The sequence below is a fragment of the Schistocerca serialis genome, chromosome 8 (genome assembly GCF_023864345.2).
Source record: "Schistocerca serialis cubense isolate TAMUIC-IGC-003099 chromosome 8, iqSchSeri2.2, whole genome shotgun sequence".
In the NCBI taxonomy this organism is placed as follows: domain Eukaryota; kingdom Metazoa; phylum Arthropoda; class Insecta; order Orthoptera; family Acrididae; genus Schistocerca; species Schistocerca serialis.
Window position 1 is genome coordinate 183955320 of NC_064645.1, and position 20649 is coordinate 183975968.

Sequence of the window (20649 nt, forward strand, 5' to 3'; positions counted from 1 at the left end):
ATAACTGATGATGGTCGAAGTAGAGAGGAAATAAAATGTAGACTGGCAATGGCAAGGAAAGCGTTTCTGAAGAAGAAAAATTTGTTAACTTCGAGTATAGATTTAAGTGTCAGAAAGTCGGTTCTGAAAGTATTTGTATGGAGTGTAGCCATGTATGGAAGTGAAACGTGGACAATAAATAGTTTAGACAAGAGTAGAATAGAAGCTTTCGAAATGTGGTGCTACAGAAGAATGCTGAAGATTAGATGGGTAGGTCACATAACTAATGAGGAGGTATTGAATAGAATTGGAGAGAAGAGAAATTTGTGGCACAATTTGACTAGAAGAAGGGATCGGTTGGTAGGACAGGCTCTGAGGCATCAAGGGATCACCAATTTAGTATTGGAGGGAAGCGTCGGGGGTAAAAATCGTAGAGGGAGACCATGAGATGAATACACCAAGCAGATTAAGAAGGATGTGGGTTGCGGCAGTTATTCGGAGATGAAGAGGCTTGCACAGGATAGAGTAGGGCGCTCAACTGCGCGGTCATCAGCGCCCGTACAAAGTCCCAATTTTTTCACAGTCCAATTTTTACACAGTCCAGTTTAGCCGCTGTCACGAATGATGATGATGAAATGATGAGGACAGCACAAACACCCAGTCCCCAGGCAGAGAAAATCCCCAACCCGGCCGGGAATCGAAGCCGGGACCCCGTGATCCAGAGGCAGCAACACTAGCTACTTTCTTTTTCTTCTTTTCCTTTTTATCTTTTCTTTTTTTTTACGTGTCATCCTTGCGCAGGGTCCATGATAATCTACTCTGTATCGTTCCAATTTTAGTATATGTACCGCCGAAGCGAGTACTCCACTAGACCACGAGCTGCGGGCGAGTAGCATGGAGAGCAGCATCAAACCAGTCTCTGGACTGAAGACCACAACAACAACAACCGTTAGTTCCATGACGATGCTAAGTAAATGCTTCGTAAGTTAAAAGAGGTATACGAAAGATAGGGCCTCACAATCAGCTTGACAAAAACCAAATAGGTTAGCGACAATACCAGAAAGAAGGGGAGGCCAAGAAATCATTTCGCAAGTCGTGCTCTGTCTCGAGTGCCATAGGACTCAGCCTGCTTGCGCACTTCCCCCGTCATGCGATACTGCCTCAGTGGGAGGAAGGGGAAACTGCGAAAGCGCAATGTTTCGATGAGAATTCAGTGGCACTACGTACGACTTAGTTTCATATTTTCAACAGCATAGATCACGAACAAAACAAATTTTCGATATTATATAATTATTTCTTTCACCCTGCAGACATAAAACATTTTTTATCTAGTAAACTGTCGACCTACGGACAGACGCAGCCCATTTCACAGACTTTCGCCCACGGCTTGCCTCGAAATCGTGACTTATTTAGTTTTGTAGTCGAAAAACAGTCCTTCACACATATATGTTGATCGAAATATTATAGTACTTCTGCAACCTCACTGTGGAGACTTGAAACGCAACCTGACGTCCTGTACAGTTTTAACGTAAAAGCATTTGTTACACTCCAGATCAGTCATTTACATCGGCACATGTACATAGGCACTTTCAACCGAAACGGCAAATGGACTAGAAAACAACTCAAAAACAGATGTAAGATTGGCAGTGTCCGCAAAACGCTTAGAAAACTATCCTTGTAATTCTTTCAAGGCCACAATGAATACTTTCAGACCTTGCATTTCTTTCATACCTGTGAGCTTAGGGAACTGGATTCTGTTTGGCAGGATTTGTCTCTTCTGTAATGTAATTTTCTTTTTAAATGCATCCACATCATGTCAGAAATGTTTCTCACCATGCAATGTCTCATTATAGGCAGTGCACAGTGAAATCCACTTAAAATCCGAGGGGTGCAATCCATTCCGGGTGTTCTAATTCTCGTTCCTGCGCTTCTTTTTCCTTCATAGATTCAACATTAGCGGATTTTAAATCGAAAACTAGTTTCAAGCCTGTCCCTTGACTTACCCAACATATGTTGCAGTAATACATAGTCTTCATACTCTTTATTCACTTCCGTCGAAAAATGTTGCAACTGACAGTAGAATAATATGCTACTGGTCATTAAAATTGCTACACCACGAAGATGACGTGCTACAGACGCGAAATTTATTCGACAGGAAGAAGATGCTGTGATATGCAAATGATTAGCTTTTCAGAGCATTCACACAAGGTTGGCACCGGTGGAGACACCTACAGCGTGCTGACATGCGGAAAGTTTCCAACCGATTTCTCATACACAAACACCAGTTGACTGGCGTTGCCTGGTGAAACGTTGTTGTGATGCCTCGTGTAAGGAGGAGAAATGCGTACCATCACGTTTCCGACTTTGATAAAGATCGGATTGTAGCCTATCGCGAATGCGGTTTATCGTATCGCGACATTGCTGCTCGCGTTGATCGAGATCCAATGGCTGTTAGCAGAATATGAAATCGGTGGGTTTAGGAGGGTAATACGGAATTCCGTGCTGGATCCCAACGGCCTCGTATCACTAGCAGTCGAGATGACAGGCATCTTATCCGCATGGCTGTAACGGATCGTGCAGCCACGTCTCAATCCCTGAGTCAACAGATGGGGGGACGATTGCAAAACAACAACCATCTGCACGAACAGCTCGACGACGTTTGCAGTAGCATGGACTATCAGCTCGGAGACCATGGCTTCGGTTACCCTTGACGCTGCATCACAGACAGGAGCGCCTGCGATGGTGTACTCAACGACGAACCTGGGTGCACGAATGGCAAAATGTCATTTTGTCGGATGAATCCAGGTTCTGTTTACAGCATCATGATGGTCGCATCCGCGTTTGGCGACATCGCGGTGAACGCACATTGGAAGCGTGTATTCGTCAACGCCATACTGGCGTATCACCCGGCGTGATGGTATGGGGTGCCATTGGTTACACGTCTCGGTCACCTCTTGTTCGCACTTACGGCAATCTGAACAGTGGACGTTACATTTCAGATTTGTTACGACCCGTGGCTCTACCCTTCATTCGGTCCCTGCGAAACCCTACATTTCAGCAGCATAATGCAAGACCGCATGTTGCAGGTCCTGCACGGGCCTTTCTGGATAGAGAAAATGTTCGACTGCTGCCCTGGCCAGCACATTCTCCAGATCTCTCACCAATTGAAAACGTCTGGTCAATGGTGGCCGAGCAACTGGCTCGTCACAATACGCCAGTCACTACTCTTGATGAACTGTGGTGTCGTGTTGAAGCTGCATGGGCAGCTGTATCTGTACACTCCATCCAAGCTCTGTTTGACTCAATGCCCAGGCGTATCAAGGCCGCTATTAGGGCCAGAGGTGGTTGTTCTGGGTACTGATTTCTCAGGTTCTATGCACCCAAATTGCGTGAAAATGTAATCACATGTCAGTTCTAGTATAATACATTTGCCCAATGAATACCCGTTTATCACCTGCATTTCTTCTTGGTGTAGCAATTTTAATGGTGAGTAGTGTAGCTGCCTCTTTTGCTGCAAAAAGCCACATGAATCTGTGGAAGTCCTTTATACCGCAAACAAATAACGAAGGGTAAATAGCGCTGACACCACAATTCTGCCGGCCTGAGAGAATTTTGCCGCCCGAGAAATGAATGAATGAGTAGTCGAGCTGTACTGGGTTCTTTCCGAGAGGTACCGAGCAAAGCTGGGATGTTGCCCGATCCTCGGCCCATACGTGACCCGCACATCTGGCTGTTTGTATGCCTTGGCCGGCCCTGGAGGTTCGAGCGAGTGTGATCAGTGGATGTAAGTCTTTTAAGTATCTGAAGATTATGATGTCATCAAACGGAAAAGTGATGGTGACATAAACAAGAAAATAGGACAGAGCAGGAGGGCCTTATGACAACTGAACTCGGTCGTTTGGAATAACAAAATAACAAAAAGGTCCAAACGGGGTATACACTGTCCAGTTGTTGAAAACAGCGCTATGCACCGAGCAGAAACGTGGCTAATAAACAAGCGTCAGAGAAACAAATTGCTTGCACTAGAGATAGACATTCAGAGGTGAAGTCGTGGCATCTCCAAGCTCAACCGAGTATCAAATGCCACCATTACAGAACCTTTGGGTGTCGATAAATCAGTAATAGACACCAGAGAGATGAAACGTCTAAAATGGTACGGACATTTAGACAGACGATAACCGATGTGGCAGCGGACTCCAGCGGAAAGAAGAAGCGTGAACGGCCTAGGAGGGGCTGGAGTCGAGAGGTCCATGATACAGTGGATGTCAGAGGACTACAAGAAGGAGACTGGCTCGATCGGAGGAAGTGGGACACAGGAAGCTAGAAGTGGCGCCAGCCATAGAATACTCGCAAGATGAAGATGATGATGATGATGCACTGTGAGTTAACGGGATTAACCTCACATACTTTTCATATGAGAAAAACTCATTGTGTTAATGCGCTTTATTTGGGCAGTCACTGAATATCGATAGTTCTAAATACGCACTGTGGTAACGTCACAGCGACCATACACGGTGTTAGGGGAGGAAAGGTCAATATTTTACACAGTGATAGTATAAGTAATTCTGAACAAAAAATGTTATATGAACATAGCTGTTCAAAATGCTTCGTTAGGGAGGTATGGGTATTGAAAGGAACTTTAATTCTGCAAAACTGATGTGCAGAACTGAACGTATACGCAATACAACTGGACTGTAACGTGATTTTCTTGAAAACAATGTTACAGAGAAGTACAGTTACGTTACACATTTTTACATAATGTTTATTTACTTTGCATTTAGTACATAATGCATTACAACATGCATGTTACATGTATTCAGTTGAAAAAGACGTACCACGTCTTTTACAAACGGCTTTAACACTTATCATACAGACGTCGTACAGTTCACAGAATAGGTTCGACTATCCCATCGTGAACGTCAATGCACTTTTGCGCTCTAGCGATAACATGTTGAGTTGTTTGTTCAGTTGCCTGTGGTTGGTTCCTAATCAATTCAGCAGCGACGAAGCAGTTCATTTCGTGTACTTACCTTCACTTTGTGCACCTCTGATTTCATCCAACTCCATAAACAGAAATCTAAAGGTGTAAGGTCAGGTGATCTTGGAGGACACGTGCACGCTCGGACGAAAAATGTCTACTTGGAAGAGAGCCTGTTGCACGCAAAGTGATAAGCACTTTGGTAAACACCCTGCGATCAGGTAATCGTCAAGCCGGAAAGCGTGTGTGGTATTCTTCTCTTGCACTGGTAGCACTACCGTCGCAGAAGCCATAAACATAGGCCTACACCAATCTACATATTCCTCATTACTGTAGACGTCTGGCGTTGTTAGCAGCGCTAGTACGAACACAGTTAACACCATGCACTACACAGCTAACCGATCCGTCGCCGGTACACTACACAATGCGGCTTACACGGCACAAGTGCGCAAACAACGGGTGATGATACTCGTACTACGTAGTACGTGCGTCACATGACCATAATATGTGGTAGGTTGCATAGCGTAAACATAGCATGAACTCGTGCATTGTCTGCAAGAAAATCATGTTACGGTCTCGTTGTATTACGTATAAGTTCACGTTGTGCACATTAATTTTACAGAACTGAAGATCCTTTCAATACCCACACCTCCCTAACGAAGTATTTGCGGGCCTATGTTCGTATAACATTTTTTGTTCAAAATTACTTATACTATCACTGCTTAAAATATTGACCTTTCCTCCCCAAACACCCCGTATTATTCGCGTTTCTGGTGAAAGTCGACTGGTCGTATCACGCACTCTCCTCGACCCGAAAACTTCACGATACCCGATTAGTGCAAACACCAACATGCAGAAGATGTGGTCTGCATGATTTTAATTACTCATTTTACACAATGAGGACAGTGCGTATGGAAGTGATAGGAACAGAATACTCAGTCACTTGCATCAATATCGCTGTTTTCGTTGGTTTTTTTTTTTTCGTGAAACTGAACACTGGGTGTGCACTATTTTGACTACAGTTTTGTCTCGGTGGACATGATGAAGTTAGTTAGTTACATGTTTCAGAGATCATTTGAACGATCCATTTATCGAAATGATCTGGAACGAGTCAGTTTACAGAACATATACAGGGTGTTACAAAAAGGTACGGCCAAACTTTCAGGAAACATTCCTCACACAAATAAAGAAAAGATGTTATGTGGACATGTGTCCGGAAACGCTCAATTTCCATGTTAGAGCTCATTTTAGTTTCGTCAGTATGTTCTTCCACCTACGCTCAATGGAGCACGTTATCGTGATTTCATACGGGATACTCTACCTGTGCTGCTAGAACATGTGCCTTTACAAGTACGACACAACATGTGGTTCATGCACGATGGAGCTCCTGCACATTTCAGTCGAAGTGTTCGTACGCTTCTCAACAACAGATTCGGTGACCGATGGATTGGTAGAGGCGGACCAATTCCATGGTCTCCACGCTCTCCTGACCTCAACCCTCTTGACTTCCATTTATGGGGGCATTTGAAAGCTCTTGTCTACGCAACCCCGGTACCAAATGTAGAGACTCTTCGTGCTCGTATTGTGGACGGCTGTGATACAATACGCCATTCTCCAGGGCAGCATCAGTGCATCAGGGATTCCATGCGACGGAGGGTGGATGCATGTATCCTCGCTAACGGAGGACATTTTGAACATTTCCTGTAACAAAGTGTTTGAAGTCACGCTGGTACATTCTGCTGCTGTGTGTTTCCATTCCACGATTAATGTGATTTGAAGAAAAGTAATATAATAAGCTCTAGCATGGAAAGTAAGGCGTTTCCGGACACATGTCCACATAACATATTTTCTTTCTTTGTGTGTGAGGAATGTTTCCCGAAAATTTGGCCGTACCTTTTTGTAACACCCTGTATACATTTGGTAGGACATGTTCTGAGGCATCAGAATCACCAATTTGGTATTGGAGGGCAGCGTGGAGGGTAAAAGTCGTAGAGGGTGACCAAGAGATGAATACACTAAACAGATACAGAAGGATGTAGGCTGCAGTAGGTACTGGGAGATGAAGAAGCTTGCACAGGATGGATTAGCATGGAGAGCTGCAGCAAACCAGTCTCAGGACTGAAGACCACAACAACAACAACAGTGTTAATATTAATGAACATATTTTTAGTGGCGCTCATGCAACAACACTTAACAGGACGATCCACATGTGGTCTGAAGTTATGGTCTGTAGCTAAAAGTCGTTATGGTTATCTTTTAACTTTTTCTTAAAAGACTGTGAAATCTTGCTTCTTGAGCGTTTTAGTGTAGAGTCAAAAAGTTCAGTGCTTACCGCACACATTTGGTGCTTATTCATTTCATCTCAGCAAATGAGGATTCTTGTGGCTATCATTTTCTGGTCATGAATCTCAACCGAGCAGTTGGCTCAAAAGTAATGCAGAGATTTTGAAAAATGACTTCAAACTGGCAAAATGTTTTGTGTTTTTGGATCAATAATTTTTTTAATGAGCTCATGGTGTGCCCTTGACATGACTTACGGCTTATTTCATGCATAACATTAGGACTGCTAGAGGTCTACAACCAACGAAAATTGAACTCGAGAACTTTTTATGCCTGAGCTCTTCAACCCACCGCCTTCGTATATATTCACTGTTCCTCTTTCAGTACGCTACGTGCCTGTGAATACTGCATCACAACAAGGTTCCAAAATACTGTGGATAAACAGTGTGTCACAAACAAAAACTACAGCTTAGATCTGAGAATTTGGCGTTCAGTGTTTTTCATTTTCTTGACACTCCCTTGGAAATGGTAGAAGCGTTCTGTACAAGGGTCAAGGAACTGTTATACATTCGGTCAAGAAACTGTTATACATTCGATCAAGAAACTGTTCTACGTTATCTAAGGAAAAATAGCAGGATACCCCTACGTAATTTCACGAGTGGGGAACCAGCCAGTATAAGACGAGTTGGGAGAAGTGTTGTCTTGCCAGGGGCCCTATTCTGTAACGTTCATACCGAGCGGTGTAGTAGGTTAGTTTCGGTAGTGACGTCATTTTCGGTTCTTTCTCGAAATATTCTATTCAGTAATTTTCTGAGACTTGTTACCGAAAGGTCTTCCCACCGATTTTACGACAATTGTACCGAGAGGTTTTGTATTTCGGTCTGGCCCTGTCGATCGGTGAACTGTGGTTTATGTACACCTATAATTTGTTATTTTAAACATATTTAGCGGTTTTAGCTTTGGATTTAGTGATTGTGTTACTAAAGAATCACCAGAGGACGCATCCAGTTGGAAAGTGAGCTCGTAATAGACTATTTTCCTTCGTTAGAAATATGGTTAGGTTAGGTTGTTAATGTGAATGATTACATAAAAAAAGTTTTCGATCAATATTCTCTCAAAATACGTGTTATTTTTATGCAAATAAGAGTTTAAAGATCATTAAATATGAAGACATCGGCTCTGCTTACGTATATTACATGAGTGTGAACTGACGTTACTAGTGCCTTTGTGTACCTTTTCCCACAAATAGGTTAGTTAGTAACTATCGAAACGTGTTTACAACTTTCAAGTAACAATGGAAAGCAATTATATGAAGCCTGATATTGGAAACCTTCCAAACTATCACGCATTTATGACTTACGCAGCACCGTTTGGCAACGAAGTCAGCCTACGTTTCTCTACACAATACTACAACAAATGAGCACTGCGTGTCTGTTGTCAGGCGTGGCCAAGTGGTGAGTAGTTGGCCTTTGGCTGTGCTGCGGTGAGGACGCGCTGTTTGTGTTCCTGCCGCGGATCGAGCGCTCGTGTTGTTTACATCGTACTCGGCCGTTTCGCGCGTGCCGTACTCAGCATATAAATCACTATGGCGCACCAATACAGAAAATCGACGCTCTAATTTACGTTCCGCAACGAATTTGCACGGCCTAAAGCACTAGAAGTCGAACGATTTCTACGAGAAGAAGTTAAAATCCCGGCGACCTACATTCTCGGCATTCACTTGTCCATTGTGAGTAGTATCGTATATGTCAAGATCATCAACAACGCAACATGTGAACGGATCCTTCGGGACACGAAACAGGGCCTCCGTTTCTGCCATGCTGATGGCAATGTGGGCACTGTGCACGTCGATTATTCTGGCATGGGACTTCGCACGATCACTGAATATCGGTGGCTGCCGTGCCATCGTCATCTACGATGAGCAACCGAAGACCTGCTCTGGTTGCTGGAAGGAGGGACACCTCAGATCAGAACGTATCCAACGTCGAATCACTCAACTGCCGCCAGCTGACGCGGACCCGCCATCGCAGCCGACGCTGCTTCCCGTGACTTATGCAGCAGCCCTCACGACAGCTACCACTTCACCACGACAGCCGACATCCACTGTTGGGTCGCGGCTCCATCCTCCAATACAGGGCGATGACGACACACCCGTTCCACAAGCTACGGATTCAATTCCGATGCCGCCGCCCCCGTCGACGGATAACAACATACATGACGATAGCATGGCCGTAGACTCGCTTATTGTGCCTACGCCTGCCTTTGTGCCGGAACGTCGTGAATCTTTGCCATCGTCTGACATAGAAGGACACACCAGGAAGCAACGCTCTCCGAAGCGACGGAAGCGGAGGCGTAGAGCAACTTCCGAACGGGATGGGACACAGCCTCCAGAGGACGACGACTCCACCTTCAATGACGACGCTACCACAGAGACAGCCGCCATTTGCTGCAGTGTGGCACCACCGAACGGAACTGAGGACAAACCACATATATCTCCAGTGGCAAAATCGGATGTCGGTATGCTGGACAGATGCTGCCCACCACCTTCTGCCGTGTCCTGAGGAAGCTAGGGAAGCCGATCTTGCTTTGAGTTCCCCGACGCGGGCGGATGACCACGACGACGACGGAACCATGCAAGTTACGCCAACAGGGCCCACGCCATTGGCGCCGGCTCTCTAGAAAGGACTGCAGGTGAGGTTTGGGGGGATGCAGAGGTGTCAATACAGTCAGAAGCGTCATAGGTAATTCCAGTCTTAATGGATAACTTAACACCTGCGGTTCGGCAACAAGCTTATCGTATCGCCACGCTTAACCTCAACACGATACGAACGGCAGTGAAGATCCAGTTGCTGCGTGAGATGCTTCGTTCTTCGGATGTTGACATTGCCCTGTTGCAAGAAGTGTATATAGCGACCCTCCCCGTTTTCTACGGTTATGTGACATATGTGTCACCGGCGGACCGGAATGGCAGCGGTACGGCAATACTAGTGCGCGACGGAATTGCCATCGAAGAAGTGACTTACCTTCCGTCAGGAAGGGGGCTGGCGATCACAGCACTGGGCACGCGCATCATTAACATTTACGCTCCATCAGGAACTGACCAACGCCGCGAACGATCGCTGTTCTACTCGGAGGATATCGCCCCCCTCTTTATCAGCCGCTTCGATCAATATATCTTCGGCGGCGACTTTAACTGTGTGCTCCACCCCAAAGACCAAATCCCACATTTCTCGACTTGTCAAGAACTTCGGCTCCTGGTTCGAGATCTGCTTCTCACCGACACACGGGAGACAGTGCACGGTGACCGTCCCGGGCCGACATACCTTACTAGTCACTCAGCCAGTCGCCTAGACCCCATTTATGTCTCACGAGCTCTAGCGCCGGGAGTATTGGACGCCGAACGTTGGCCGCTTGCCTTCTCCGATCATAGCGCTTTCATATGCACACTCACTCTACAACAGCAGCGGATATGGCGCAGCCGAGGACCCTGGAAGCTGAATGTGGCACATCTTCAAGCCCCGGAATGCCGTCAGATTATCGCCAACACATGGCTGGATTGCGAAAGTCGTCATCCCCGATACCCTTCGACTCTAGCATGGTGGGTGGACTGTGCAAAACCAGCGTTTCGGCGTGTGCTAACACACTTCGGAAAAGATATCGCAGCTTGGCATCGTCACACATTGGACTTTTATTACACGATGCTCCGCGAACTCGCCAGCCAACCACCATCTCCAAACCGACAAATGGAAAGCCGCCGAATTAAAGGTAAAATATTGTCTCTTACGAGGAAACGTTTGGAGGGGGGCGTTGTGCGATTGCGACGTCAAGACCGAGCGGAAGGAGAAAACCCGTCTATGCATCACATCGTGCTCGACAGCCGCCGACGTCGACAGCAGCTGATCACAGACCTCTTATTGCCAAGTGGTAGGGTCGTAATGACTCAGGCGGCGGTTACAGAAGCCTTTGCAGATCACTATCGCCAGTTTTACGACAACGTGAATACAGAGTAAGCGGACGTTCACGACATACTGCAGCACGTGTCGCACACCCTCGACAATGCAGCAGCGGCGACGCTGTTAGGTGGAATTACACGGGACGACATCGAGGACGCGCTTAACAAGGGAGCACTCAACAAATCTCCCGGGCCAGACGGACTGCCGCTCGAGTTTTATCGGACTTTCCGCGATCTAATGATGCCCCGATGGATCATCATGTACCAAGAACTGATGACCCCCGGTTCCCACGTGCCACCTGCATTCGTGGAAGGTCTCCTTATACCGATACACAAGCCATCCAGAGGTCGGACGGTCGAGGACTACAGGCCAATTGCAATGCTCAACTCGGACTATAAAATCTTCGCCCGACTACTCGCCAGCCGCATAAAGAAGGTTCTGCCCCTACTCCTCTCAATGGAGCAAACGACACAGGCGGAGTGACCAACATGCAAATGGCAACCAGCGAATGCAGGGATTTAATAGTCATCGCCACATGCTGTCGCCTTCGAGCTGCTCGCTCTGATCTCCACTGATTTCGACCACGCCTTCGACAGAGTTCACCACAAGTTCCTTCTGTCCGTTATGGCCCTCGTGGGCTTCCCGCCTGACTTTCTCGACATCTTTCAGCGCCTTTTCCGTGGAGCTGCATCCCGTGTACTGGTGAATGGACGGATTGCGGGTCCCTTTCCGATCCGACGGTCAGTTCGCCAAAAATGCCCACTCTCCATGATCCTTTACGCGATCGCACTCGAACCACTTGTCGGAGGGTTGAAAAACAGGCTCTCGGGCATGTCATTGAGGTATCACACCTTTCACTGCAGGATATATGCTGATGACCTTCTATTACGATCTGGTGACGAGGTACGCTCGGTGATACAATGGATCAATCGCTATGGATTGGTAGCGGGCAGCCTCATGAATGTGGCCAAGCCGGCAGCGATGCCCATTGGGAGAGGTCTACAGGAGGACGCTTTAGCCCCACTCCCACTAGTTAACAAGATCCGGTTCTTGGGCATAACATTTACACAGGATGTGCGCCACACGGCTGCCATTAACTATCCACGATTACTACAGGCCATACGCACAGAAGTTCGCCGCAACTTACTTCGACGGATGGACCTCCTACAGCGTGTGGAATACCTCAACCTTCACGTGGCGACTAAGATGATCCACATGGCCCAGGTCCTACCGATATCGACAGTGAGGGCACACAGACTGCAAGCAGCGTTTGGATATTACCTTATCGCCGGACTCCTATTCAAAGTCCGCTACGAAACACTCACCCTCCCTCTGCGTGATGGTGGACTGGGACTTATAAATGTACGAGCGAGAGCTACAGCGTTGTACTTGTGCACAATGATGAAATTGTGGACCCACAAAGATGCTTCCCTTACGGGACGTCTGTTAGAGGAATTGCTGCCGGCGTCTCTTCTGCCACCGGTCACGGTTGCGCACATTACACCTTCACTCTCGCACCTCTCGGCATTTATTCTTGAGTACAGTTACGTGCACCCAGACCTTCCCAACACTCGCACTCCCAAGGCGAGAGACGTTTACAGACTGCTGCTAAGGTCCATCCCTCGCAATGTGATTGAGAGAAAGAGCCCTACGACCCTATGGCCTGCAGTGTGGAGAGCGGTCCAGAAGCCGTTCCTCCCCACGCGGGTACGAGCCGCTTGGTACCAGGTGGTGAACGGGAAGGTTGTAACACGACAAAGGCTGCACGCTGTTGGGATGGCGGATTCCCCCCTTTGCTCAGGTTGCCACCTCGTGGATACTGACGAACACCGTTTAACATGCGGATCGGCGTTAGAGGTATGGCTGCTAGTGCAGAAGATCCTCGCCTGCTACCTACGTATCGCGCCTCGCACAATTGAGCCACGGCTCCTCCTTTGTCCAGAGGATACTTATTTCCCACCTGCGAAAACTCACGCTCTCACATGGTTTAAAGGCATGTCCATATACTACCTCTTTCGAGATGATGAGAAGATGGTGCATGATTATTGGCAATTTCTCCAGGACAGTCATAGCACACTTGAGTGTACACCCCGATACCGACAACTATTTGCGAATTATTTGCGCAGTGTCTTTGATAACCCCCCCTCACAAATGGGGAGTACCGGGCAGAGGATGACCGCCTTCATGGGTCTCCACACGCTGCGAAATGTTGTACCAAATTGGAACATGGAATCTGTACGCAGATGGGCCATGCACATGGAATGGCGTGCGGGAGTTGGTTACATTTTTCTTTCTTTATTATCTATCATCACACTATTAATTTCAAATTCTATTTCTTTAGTTAGAAGGAACTCTTGTTCTGTTGTTGCTACGGATGCACATTCTAATTTTGTTTGTCGTAACTGAAAGACGCCTTTTCTATATATTAAAAAAAAAAGGTTGGCGGAGAAAATAATTTACAATTTAAAAAAATTTTTAAAAACGAAAAAGAAGTGATTAGCGCGCGGTAATGCGATACCAAAAGGCACAGGTTTGCGCATGGCGGGATGAAAAAAAATTTTTTTTTCGTCCTCATATATGCAACACGTTCTGAAACATTGTTATTCGTGTAAGTTAAGATTTTTCTGCAATATTCGTTATTACTTACATGTAAGAGCGCACTTCCTCAGTAATGATTTCTGTGTGTTTAAAATACGAAATACGAAATTGTCGGAGATGAAATAATTCACCATTTTTTCCGAATATGTAGCGATTTCCGAGTATACGGTTAGACAGGAATCTAAGAGCACAACTAAAATTACTAGGAATGTAACTAGCAGCAGTTATCTTCATAATCTTGCTTGCCACAAGTATTTATCTGCGATCGAATCCTCAACCACAGTAGACAGAGATGAAAGATCTCTGCCGTAATATTTTTAGACTGTAGAACCATATAAGAAACATTTTCATTCATGAGATACATGTTATAAACTTCGACGAACTGCAGGAGCTCTCGAAAATGCGTTTCTTTTTCAATTTTTGTTTTTAAGACCCAAATCGTTGACGCATCATATAGCGAAGTGGGCTACTTAATCATTTGGAGCTCTAGGAGCGTGTTGTAACCACATTCTGTTCGTCTTCTTATTCTTTGGATCTCTCAGAATCAATTTTTCGAGTGTTTTTATAGATGTGTTAGTACAATGTGGTACTACACACTATTCCTAACTCATTTTCCGAAACGTAAAATCGAAAACACGATGTCAGTGTGAATGAGAATAAGATGACATAATGCGGTATTTACGACAATCTGCAGAACACAGTCAAATACGCTATCTTTATTAGGCATGCATGTAAACATGCGGTCAGAGAAACTGTAAAATTTTTTATGCATTTCAGCTGAGAATCATGGAAATGGATATACTGCGCCTGATACTGTTAAGGAGGAGGCAAGGGCGATGAAGGCGGGCACGTCAGCTCCATGGAATGTGGCGTCATGCGTTATGGCAACGTAAACGCAATTTTCGGTACTTGGAAGAATAGCGCGCCTGTGTCGTCTGCTAGCCGCTTTGTGTTCGTGGCGCTGTGCGCGCTGCAGTGCGCATGCGCGGATCTGCGACCGCTTGCTTTTGATTGGCTTGCGCGACACGAACCGACAACAGCGCTTCGGTTCTCTAGACCCGAACGGTATCGCTGCCGAAATGCATACTGAATAATGCAGACACTCTAATTCGAGTACTAGACCGTTCGGTGCTCTTGAGTACCGAAACGATCGGCGCAATGGCGGAAAGATACAAAATAGGCACCCAGTAGAGAAGCAGTAACAGCAGAATGGTTCGACCAGGAGAGCTCAGTTACTTCAAAAGCGGGCGACGCCTGAGTAACAAATTCATCAGGAACATTTCTCCCCTTCTAAAACAAGAAACAACCACAAACAAACCAAGACCAGGCAGACCTCATGTACTGACGGACAGAGACCGTCGAGCATCACGGAAGGTGGTTGTAAGAAATTGCATGAAACTAGCAGAAGCAATCACTCGTGAGTTCCATAGTGCTACCAGCAGCCCAGTTAACACAATGATTGCGCATAGAGTGGAGTAGAGTGGTCGAACAGCTCCTCATAACCCACACACTTCCGTAGTCTAAATTAAACGACGCTCAAAATGGTGTCAAGAGCGACGCTACTGAACTGTGGATTACTGCAGACGAGTCATTTGTAGAAATTAATCACGCTGTACTTCGTGGCAATCCGATGGAAGGACTTGGGTTTAGCAAATCTATGGAGATCGTTACCTGCCATTATGTGTAGAGCCAATAATGAAGTACGGAGGAGGTGGTGTTAGGGTATAGGGATATTTTTCGTGGTTTGGTTGTGGCCCCCTTATGGCGCTGAAGAAAACACCAAATGCAGGAGGATACGAACACGTTTCACAACATCGTGTACAGCGTACAGTAGAGTAACAGTTCGGAGGACATTATGGTTTGTATCAGCATGGCAACACAGCATCTGCGAGGCTATGCTTTGTGGACTATAGCATTCCTAACATGGACTGACCTATCCAGAGCTCCGTCGTGAAGCCAATGGAACATCTTTGGCATCAGTTACAATGTCGACCTTAATCCAGACTGCAGCATCCAACATCACTATCAACTCATGTTTCGGTTCTTGAGGTAGAATGGGCTGCCAATTACTGCACAGAAATTCAGTCATCTCGCTGAAAGTGTCCCCAGCAGAGTTCAGGCTGTCATGTCGGCGAACAGTGGTCACTCAGTTTCTTACTGTCCACTAATAGCTGCCCAGATATTTTTCTACAAACAGCGTATACGAGATCTGTTCAGAAAATTCCGGAATTTTCTCCACAGAATTTGTTCACCTTACCTTTTACTTATGCGCAACGGCCTTGCCGCAGTGGTTACACTGGTTCCCGTGAGATCAGCGAAGTTAAGCGCTGTCGGGCGTGGTCGGCACTTGGATGGGTGACCATCCGGGCCTCCATGCGTTGTTGCCATTTCTCAGGGTGCACACAGCCTCGTGATGCCAATTGAGGAGCTGCTCGACCGAATGGTAGCGGCCTCGGTCAAGAGTACCATCATAACGACCGGGACAGCGGTGTACTGACCCCACGCCACTCCTATCCGCATCCTCCATGGAGGATGACACGGCGGTCGGATGGTCCCGGAAGGCCACTCATGGCCTGAAGACGGAGTCCTTTTTTTTTACCTTTTACATATCGTGCACGGTCTCCTTCGAAATACTCTCCTCCATAATTGATACACCGCTCCCAATGCCGTTTCCACTTACGGAAGCAATCTTGGTATGCCTCTTGCTGAATCGCGCGAAGTGCCATCTGCGAATTTTCTTTTATCTCGTCTATCGTTGCAAATCTTCGTCCTTCCAACGGGGTTTTCAACTCTGGAAAAAAAAGTCCACAGGGGCCACATCGGGAGGGTACGAAGAATGAGGCACCACAGTGATTTCGTTTTTTGTGCAACTAGTACGCTCCAACAGGGATGACTGTGCGGGTGCGTTATCGTGATACAAGAGCCACGAATTGTCTCGCCACATTTCAGGTCGCTCTCGCATTTTCTCACAGGCGACGCAACACATTCCAATAGTACCATCGATTAACAGTTTGTCACTGTGGCATGAATTCATGATGAACTAATCCTTCAAAATTAAAGAAAGCTATCAGCATGGCTTTGACATTTGACCTGACCTTGAAACGTCCCCTTTGAACAATTATACATGACTGTGCTTAAACTGACACACAATATTCTTAGCGCAACGCAATCTGACTTTCAAAAATCCCTACAAAATGATGGCCCTGACTAACATTAACCTATACCTTTCACAAATCACTTACCTCACAAAAATCTTCGTTACTCGAACTACTGCAATACAGTGAGCGCCACTACTGCCAGCTAAATAAAAGATTCAAACTACGGAAAGCACTAACTACTGATAGGCATAGTTAGCAAATGAAAGATTTTAATAGAGAACAAACAATGTATTTACCTTAATAGTCATAATATATATAGCAGTTCATGACATCCAGTCTTATAAATTTCAAAACTCCGCCATCTCTCTCCCCACATCCACCACTGCTGGCGGCTCACCTCCAACTGCGCAACACTACGCGCTGTTAACATCCAGCTGCCCAACACTACAATGGCAGACAACAATGCAAACTAGCCACAGACTGCACACAGCACAGCCAGTGATTTTCATACAGAGCGCTACGTGGCGTTACCAATATAAAAATCTAAACAGCCTACTTACAACCTGACGAGCTTTTTTGGTCTTGGAGAATCTTTCTCGACCCATTCTAAAGATTTAAGATTGAACCTTGGTCTCAACGTCATAACTGTAGACCCGCATCTCATCATCAGTTAAGATTCTCTTAAGGAATATCTCGTTCTCACAGCCCTTCACAGATTGCGAGGCGAAGATCTTTCTGGTGTTGACTCACGATCCGTGGGACGAACTTGGCGACAACACAATGCATTCCAAGACGCTGTGTCAGGATTTCATGACATGATCCAACTGAAATGTTACATTCTTCTGCACTCTATCGGACAGTCAGTCTTCGATTGATCCGCACCATTTCGTTGATGTCCCCGACACGAACCTCGTCAGTAAATGTCGAAGGGCACCCTTATCGACGGTCATCTTTAACATACGTCTGGCCATTTGTAAACCGTGTGAACCATTCGTAACACCGAGTATGGCTTAAGCACCCTCAACGTGGGCTTCCTGCATCGTTTGGTGTGTCTCTGTAAAGGTATTCTTGAGTTTCACACAAAATTTAATACAGACGCGTTGCTTCTTTACTCTTGCCATCTAGAAATTCGCAAACTTTGCAACACAACGTTCTACTCAATGCAGCACTGAGCAATAACTAACGGACATACGACAATGAAACTTTCGGTAGTTACACATTGAACACAGGCGTGTGCAGGGATGTCAACCGTATTTCGCTCCAACACAGCATTGGCGCGATACTACGAATGTTCCGCAGTTTTTTGAACAAACCTCGTGCGTGCAAATTTGTACCGTTCTAGAATTTACTTAGTAAATGCTGAAATTTCATTTGAACTAAATCCTGTTGCTAATTTCAGCTCCCGAGAGAAATGTATACAGTTAAATTAGGATCCTTGGAAGTGTCAACGATGCTATACGACGGTTCCTTAAGCTGATACCGTAAATCATCTTGCTATTCCTTTCCTATGGGGGCAGACTTTGTCTCCCCTGTATTCGTACTTTAAAAAGATGCAATAGTAATTCAAAACAAAAATATAAACAACTTTCTACTAAGAGCACTAAATGTGCGAATACATTAGTTTTGTAGCCCGCGCCGCCGCACCCTGAGTATTGGGGTGTCTGCCTGCTTGAGACTCGACTGCTCTCAGTCTCTGCCTATCTTCCCTTACTTGGCTGTGTGCGCCTGAGAGTTCTCGGCTCCCCTCCACTTCCCCCCCCCCCCCCCCCCTCCTCCACGAAGGGCGGTGCGCTGCAGTTGCTAGCAGGTATCGAGACTAGTCTCTGCCGCTTCTATGCTGGCTTTTAACACGGAAGTGAACAGTCGCGCGGTTTGTGTTCATAGCCATTCTTGTGTGATTTTAGTGCATATTTTCGGATGTCGCCAAAATGAGTGAGCGAGCAACTGAATACCTTATAGAATTTTTTTAAAACGCCTTTTTCTACATTTACGTACCGTACGAAAAAAGTGCGAATTGAAGGACAAACGACCTACCCCTATACTCAGTGTTGTTTTAAGTGAAGCCAAACAAAAACTCACTTTTCAGAGAGCCTGGTACGAAGAGTATACTTGGCTGACTGCGAGTGCAGTTAATAACAGTTTATATTGTTATATATGTCTTCTGTTTGGTGGTGAAAAGGAATGGTGCAATGAGGGCATTTGTACAATAAAGAAGTTTGACAGGAAAGCAAGCACCAAACCATCAGATATCAAAACGTTACCTGCAGAACAAAGAATCATTTCAGTTATTGGCCAAAAGTAGAATTGAGCACGCCCTTTCTGAAGCCGCTCGTCTGACACCAATAAAGTCAACGAAAAAGTTGCATCCAACAGGAGAGTATTGGCTTGTACTATTCAGGCAATTGTATTTCTTTGTAAACAAGAACTAGCCTTTCGCGGCCATCGAGAGGATGAATCCTCTAAAAAAAAAAAAAAAAAAAAAAAGGCTCTGAGCACTATGGGACTTAACATCTATGGTCATCAGTCCCTAGAACTTAGAACTACTTAAACCTAACTAACCTAAGGACATCACACAACACCCAGTCATCACGAGGCAGAGAAAATCCCTGACCCCGCCGGGAATCGAACCCGGTAACCCGGGCGTGGGAAGCGAGAACGCTACCGCACGACCACGAGCTGCGGACATGAATCCGCAAGCTACAATGGTAACTATATGGAAATGTTGGATTTACTAACTCAAGGAGAGCAGTTAATCCAAGACCATTTGTCATCATCTTCAATCTTTAAAGGATCTTCTCCAGATGTACAGAATGCTGTAATAGAAATGATAACTCTGGCAGTTAATGAGAAAATAAGATCCAAAATTCAGAACTAGAATTTGATTTCGATTCAAGCTGATGAAATATTAGACTGTGATGCAAGAGTCAAATGAGTATAATATTCAGATACTGTATTGCGGACAAAATTGAGGAAAGATTCGTTGAATTTTACGATGTTTCTAGAGATAAAATTGCTGAAGGTTTGTCAAACATTAGTCATGCAGTATTCAAAGAATGGAATGTGGAATGAAAAGTGGTTAGTCAAACATATGATAGCGCTTCAGTAATGGCGGGCAGAGAAAGAGGACTACAACAATTGGTGAAGCAGTTCTGTCCCTATGCGCTGTTTATTAATTGTTATGCACACCAACTGAATTTGGTACTGTTACATGCCTCCAAAATCATACGACAAGTATGTATGTTTGTAAGTGATTTTACTGCATTCCATTCGGTTTTCAGCAAATCATCAAAACGAACTGTATTGCTAACTGAGAAAGGATTTAAACTACCACGTGTAAGCAACACCCGCTGGAACTTTCATTCCAGGGCAGTTTCAACAATAGCTAGTCATTTCTCAGAGCTATATAGTGTTTTTAATTATACAATTGATGATACAGACTCTCAGTGGAACCCAGAATCTTTGAGCTGTGCTGTGGGAATGAAACGACGGATGGATGAGCCTACGTTTGTCTACTTGCTTTGTTTCTACCGAGGGTGCTTTGTTTATGTTGTTCATTTCTTTAATGTTCTTCAGTCAAAATCTCTCAGTATAACTGCTTGCCACGACGAAATAAGAACTGTTTTGAGTAACTTACGACAGTTAAGAACGGAAACATTCGTTGATGAATGCATTAAATGCAGCTTGTGTTTGAATGGCAACTTATCATTCCGTGACAATCAAAAGACATCTCTCAGGGAACTAACGTACGAGATACTGGATTTGC

At 45.5% G+C, this 20649-nt stretch overlaps 1 protein-coding gene and 1 non-coding gene across 2 annotated transcripts in view; one reads left to right on the forward strand and one right to left on the reverse strand.

The window, feature by feature from the left end:
- The window catches only part of LOC126416913 (protein ATP6V1FNB-like), an 89026-nt gene that overhangs the window by 14393 nt on the left and 53984 nt on the right, over positions 1–20649 (forward strand). The gene's annotated exons all lie outside the window — the stretch shown is intronic.
- On the reverse strand, positions 735–842 carry LOC126417672 (U6 spliceosomal RNA). The gene has a single exon (XR_007575750.1). It is a non-coding gene; the product is annotated as a U6 spliceosomal RNA (small nuclear RNA).